The sequence below is a fragment of the Muntiacus reevesi genome, chromosome 14, assembly GCF_963930625.1.
Source record: "Muntiacus reevesi chromosome 14, mMunRee1.1, whole genome shotgun sequence".
NCBI classification, from domain to species: Eukaryota; Metazoa; Chordata; class Mammalia; order Artiodactyla; family Cervidae; genus Muntiacus; species Muntiacus reevesi.
In genome coordinates this window covers 1329351-1335674 of record NC_089262.1, presented here as the reverse complement: position 1 = coordinate 1335674, position 6324 = coordinate 1329351, and the positions used below count along the sequence as shown (strand labels likewise).

Here is a 6324-nt window from a genome sequence, read left to right as displayed (position 1 = left end):
GCATAAAGATAGAAAACGTGAATCTCTGCAGCTCTGTCCTCGGATCTGAGGCGCCTGATACGATCCTGCCAAGTTTGCTTTCATTCAGTCTGCTTCGTGTTGGAAAACCACGAAAACAGGACCTACCTACAGCTACCCTGTTTCACAGGATCTCAGAATCTATGATGCAAAATCTGGCAGGACTATAAGGAGAATTCAGGCTTTTGAACTGTGGTGTTGGAGAAGACTCTTGAGAGTCCCTTGGACTGCAAGGAGATCCAACCAGTCCATCCTAAAGGAAATCAGTCCTGAATATTCACTGGAAGGACTGATGCTGAAGTTGAAGCTACAATACTTTGGCCACCTGATGGGAGGAACTGACTCATTTGAAAAGACCCTGATGCTGGGAAAGATTGAAGGCAGGAGGAGAAGGGGACGACAGAGGATGAGATGGTGGGATGGCGTCACCATCTTGATGGACATGAGTTTGAGTGAGCTCCGGAAGTTGGTGATGGACAGGGAAGGCTGGCGTGCTGCATTCCAAGGGATCGCAAAGAGTCAGACACGACTGAGCCATTGAACAGCAGCAGGCAGCGCTTACTGACGGGAAGAACCAACAGCCAAGAATTCACTACGCAGACGTGTTTAAAACTATGGTCAGAACATTCAGCTGACGGAAACACGGGACACTGTCCCAATTACTACACAGCAAGCATTCTCTTCAGGCGTAGATTTTATAAACTGACAAAATGCTGGGCCTTAAACAAGCCTCAACACATTTCAAAGGAAGGAAATCACAGCAGAGTGCTGTCCAACCACATAACCTCCATCCAGATGTTAATAACCCCCAAATAATTAGAGTGTTATCTCCACAAGTTTTTAAATTAAAAAATGTACTTCTAAGTAGCCACTGTCAAAAACAAAGTTACAGTGAAAAGTGGGAAAATATTTTGAACTAAATAATCAGAAAATATTACAAATGAAGACGTTGGAGCTGATTCAGATGGGAACGCGGTGGCCGCTCTGCTCTGAGCGTGTCTCCTTCACCTTTGACAAGCGGCACCAACAAGGAGCATGAAATTACACCCCGTGGCCTCGGGGAGCAGAATCTGAACCCCCCGAGATGCTCACAGTGTCCCCAGGGCAGACACGCAGCTGATGAATCGCCCAGGGAAGGACAGTGGGTGCGGAGGTGGGTGGGGACCTCAGAAACGCCCAGAAGGAGAGGCCAGTCCTGGACATGTGACGGACATTAGGGCAAGAGAGGAGCTTGGGATACTCAGAGGGGTGGAAAGGTAACACATCCCAGAAAGAGAGCGAAATGCAGCTTGGAGAGCCGCGGGCCTGGCTCCTGGCGTCCAGCGCTCTGAGGGGCTCTGGGAGTCCAGGCGGCAGGAGGCTCCTCTGCACCAGGGGCCGCTGCAAGGACTGCACTTCAACGCGACAACAAGAAGGGCATCCTTGACGAGGGACACTTGGAGAGCTTCCTTGGCCTCTGCCCAACCACTCAGAATATTTCTGTTGCAAGTTCCTTCAGAAAACAAACTTCTGCGTGGCCAAAGAAATCGAAACACACAAATAAGCATCACAGAATACTTAGAAGACAAACTGAGACGGAGGCGTTTAAGTTCCCGTTAAAGACGAGGGTTAATAATACATCTTAGGTGCAAAACGCCCTGGGAGTCAGGAAGGAGTAGACTGAAAACCCAATAGCAAAATAGGAAAAGCTCATAAACAGAGAATGCAAATGACCCCTTCAAACAGTAAATCCCAAGGAACTGAATCAAGACACAACTTTAAACCATAAACCATCCAGCAGTTGAGAAAATGTAGTCTTCCACAGGTGAGCTCTGAACATCCCTGGGTTTGCAGAGTGTCCTCTGCATGCGGTAGTCCTCACAGCTCTCCAGGGGTCTCTGCCTCGTTCTGCACTGGCCACGTGAATGTCTCTGCAAATCGGCGACAGTCTGCTCAAAACAGAACTCATCCCCTCTCTTAAATGTTGAAACTTTTTTTTACAATATTGGGAAATAATTGCATAATGATACTACACTGCTGTCTTACAAATTTATTTTTTAAGTTTTTTGTTGTAAAATAAAACACAGCAAACCCGCTAAGATAACCATATTGTGTCATGGGTCATTTAAGAGGAATACCCTATAGCTACAACTCCACCCACTTGCCCCGGAAACCCCATCCCATCCCAGCACCCCTCCTTGGCTCCCATAGAAACCACTTCTGTGTTTCCTGACACTTTATCACCCAGTGCTGCAGCTCAGCCCTCCCCACTTTTGAATTCTTAGGTCGTCTAAGTCTTATTTCATCTATAGTTTCATTCCCTCTGCAATTTCTTTTTCACATTTTTATTGGAATAAATTCAATGGCAAGATTCTCCTTACACATCTCTTGGTCCTCCAGAACACGTTGTGTAAGGAAGGCGGCCCAGATCGCTAATCATTACTCTTTTCGATCAATTTTCAAGGCAGTCAGTTGGTTCCCTCTCATCCCCTGAATGTCGCCTATTATTTTGAATAGTGTTGAGAATGCATAGATTTAAACATAATTGATAGGTCATCACTAACTGAAGTTGCTATCTGTTTTGAAACAACGGCCTCATCTTAGGCTGGAGGACCGGGTCTGGATCAGCCCCTGGGTCTTTCTGACGTGACCAGGAGCCATTTGATGGCTTATTGGCTTCTGCCAAGCAGTATACTCTCCGAATCTGCGCATCTTCTGCTCCAGGCCAGAAATGAGACGTCCCCCAAGAAGCCCAGCTTCCTTCCAGCAGGAGAGGGAGCCTCAGGACCACTGCCTGCTGACGGCCGGGTTCCCATCCTCTAGGGAGAACAGAGATGGGGTGTTTGCACAGAAACACACGTCACCTCTGGAGTTCACGCTGGTGTTTCCACCCCAGATTCGGGACCACAGAAAGGTGTGCTTCCCCCTCTGGCGAGTCGTGTCGATTCGTTCAGGCTGAGAAGCCTGTTGCTCAGATACAGAGAAAGAGAGAAGTCTCTCAGTCTTGTCTGACTCTTTGCGACCCATGGACTGTAGCCCACCAGGCTCCTCCATCCATGGGATTCTCCAGGCAAGAATTCTGGAGTGGGTTGCCATTTCCTTCTGGAGGGCATCTTCCCGACCCAGGGATGGAACCCAGGTCTCCCACATCGCGGGCAGATGCTTCACCGTCTGAGCCACCAGGGAAGCCCCACTCAGACACAGAGGAGGTCTGTAATTAGAGCGTCTCGCCGTCACTCGCTGGCTTGTCCCCCGTTAAAGACAACCACCCTCCGCTGCCCGTAACACTGCCGCCGCCCTAGGGAATCTGCGAGGAAGGTCGTGCTGTGAGCGCAGACGCCGATCAGCCTTCTGGGAGCTCCGCTCCCCGCTGACGCTGACGCCAACCAGTCTCCCTGGGGTTTCCTGTCGTCTAGTACTGGTTCTCCGGTAGATTTCTCAGAAAGAGCTCGGAGACGTAACATTCCTCGGGTGTTTGCTGGTGACAAACGGAAAGTCTCTCAGGCTACAAAATTGTGGGCTCATTTTTTTCCCCGTTTATCAAATACATTCCTCCATTTACTACTGGCATAAAGTGGTGTTGTTGAAAAAATATGATGGAATATGTAATTTCTTTCCCTTATGAATTCAGTTCAGTTCAGTTCAGTTGCTCAGTCGTGTCTGACTCTTTGCGACCCCATGAATCGCGTCAGGCCTCCCCGTCCATCACCGGCGCCCAGAGTTTACTCAAACTCATGTGCATTGAGTTGGTGATGCCCTTATGAATTGCTTGTAATTTTCGCCTGGAACCCAAAAGGAGTTTTTGTTCTTTCTTTTGTAAAATCCAGGAAATTTATGAGGAGGTGTCTTGATAGTGGCCATTAGGGTCCAGATTATCAGACACATGTGAAACTCTTTGATTATATAGGATAGTATAGTATTTTTTTTTTTTTACATTTCAGAATGTTTTCTTGAGTTACAGCTTCCAGTATTTCTCCTGTGTCCTCACATTGCTTATTTTTACCCTAAGCACCTGTTATTTATAAGAGGAGGGAATGGCACCCCACTCCAGTATTCTTGCCTGGAGAATCCCACGGATAGCGGAGCCTGTTGGGCTGCAGTCCATGGGGTTACAAACAGTCAGACACGATTTAGCAACTAATACTTTTATACTACTTTAACTTCAGCATTTGTCACTTTCAAATCCTTTAAACTCTTAATTTAGTAAAATTTAATAAAATAATTAAAAAAATATTGTTTCTCTTCCTGTTGCTCTTCTTCTTTATGTTTCTTTTAATTTATCCTGTTTTCTGATTATTTCCTCCTGATTACTTCCTATTTTTTTCTTCAACTCATTTCTGTGTTTCTTTTTTTTTTTTTTTTTTAATGTATAAGACATCTTAATATAATCACATCACAGTTTTCAATTTTCCCAGATTTTCTCATACAATGTATATTTCTTATAGTTTGTTTCAACAAAAATCCAATCAAGGTCCATTTGTTGCCTTTGGTTGATGTCTTTTTATTTTATTTTATTTTTTTAACAATGTTTCCTCTGACAGGTTACCAGACAAACACCCAGTCTGCCTGAGTTTTAAAAGGTTATTTCCTTTGCTCCACTTGAATGACCAATAAAGACATAAGTCCAATTGGCAAAGTGAAAGGGGGTGGTTGATGTCTTTTTAAAGTTGTAATTATCTTTCCATATCTTTTTTCCCCTTGTAATTCTTTTTTTGTTTGTTTGTTTTTTTCATTTATTTTTATTAGTTGGAGGCTAATTCCTTTACAATACTGTAGTGGTTTTTGCCATACATTGACATGAATCAGCCATGGATTTACATGTGTTCCCCATCCCTATCCCCCCTCCCACCTCCCTCTCCACCCCATCCCTCTGGGTCTTCCCAGTGCACCAGCCCTGAGCACTTGACTCATGCATCCAACCTGGGCTGTGATCTGTTTCACCCTTGATAGTATACTTGTTTCAGTGCTGTTCTCTCAGAACATCCCACCCTCACCTTCTCCCACAGAGTCCCAAAGTCTGTTCTGTACATCTGTCTCTCTTTTCCTGTCCTGCATATAGGGTTATCATTACCATCTTTCTAAATTCCATATATATGTGTTAGTATACTGTAATGTTGTTTATCTTTCTGGCTTACTTCCCTCTGTATAATGGGCTCCAGTTCCATCCATCTCATTAGAACTGATTCAAATGTATTCTTTTTAATGGCTGAGTAATATTCCATGGTGTATATGTACCACAGCTTCCTTATCCATTTGTCTGTTCTTTCTGTGTTTCTGATTCTGATTTATGCTTTTGTCCCCCATCCTGGATCATTTCTAGTGCCTTTCGCCTCATTTGAATGAGCATGTGGAGGTCCGACTTGCCTGCTCATCACTTCGTCTTCTGTCATTGCAGGGACTTAGTTCTGCTCCTCCTTCCTTCCTAAGGAAAGCTTTGCCTGGGACCTGGCCTTAGTGCTTTTATGAAACATCAGCTTTCCTGCACTGGAGAAGGTGGTGTGGCTCAGGGCGGCTCTGTCTTCCCGGAATTCCCTCTGCGGCTGTCTCTTTAGTCGTACAACCTGCCGTGGCTCGTGGAGGCCCGCAGCTCTGCCCTGTTTTCTCTGGAGTCCCCGCCCCCTGCCCCCTCTGCCCTGCTCGAGTCCCTCTCGTCTCCCCAGAAGTGGCCTGTCCTGGGGCCCTGCCCCAGGAGGAAGCCTGGAGGGGTGGACAAGCTCTCCCGGGCTCCTGTGCCTCCTCCAGGCAGCCTCCAGGGCTTTCTGGGCACGTGGGCCAGGTCCTGTTTCCTCTGTCAGGGTTCACAGACTCCCGGTTACGTCTTCTGCTTCCCTCCCCTTGGGCACTCACACCCGGCAGGTCTCATGGGCTCGTCCTCACCCACTTGGGGTCACAAGTGCCTTGGCCCCTCCTCTAGCGGCAAGCCTTGCTCATCACTTTCTATTTTGCTTCCTTGTGGGCTGCCTGCTGACCCCTCCCTGTAGGTGCAGACCGAGAGATTCAAAAGCTATCCCGTGACACAGCCAATCTGGCTGACTCTCTCAGTAAATTGGGAAAAATTAAAAGAAAGGAAATCAACCCTGAATACTTATTGGGAGGGACTGATGCTGAAGCTGAAGCTCTGATACTTTGGCCACCTGATGTGAAGAGCTGACTCACTGGAAAAGACCCTGATGCTGGGAGGGATTGAGGGCAGGAGGAGAAGGGATGACAGCTAAGGAGAAGGTTGGATGGCATCATTGACTCAAAGGACATGAGTTTGAGCAAACTCCGGGAGATGGTGAAGAACAGGGAAGTCTGGCGTGCTGCAGTCCATGGGGTCAGGAGGAG

General features: G+C 46.9%; 1 non-coding gene across 1 annotated transcript; it reads right to left on the bottom strand.

Annotated features, from left to right (window-relative positions):
* Positions 1-4520: 4520 nt before the first annotated feature.
* LOC136146788 (small nucleolar RNA SNORA27) lies at positions 4521-4647 on the bottom strand. The gene has a single exon (XR_010659073.1). It is a non-coding gene; the product is annotated as a small nucleolar RNA SNORA27 (small nucleolar RNA).
* Between the last annotated feature and the right edge of the window lie 1677 nt (positions 4648-6324).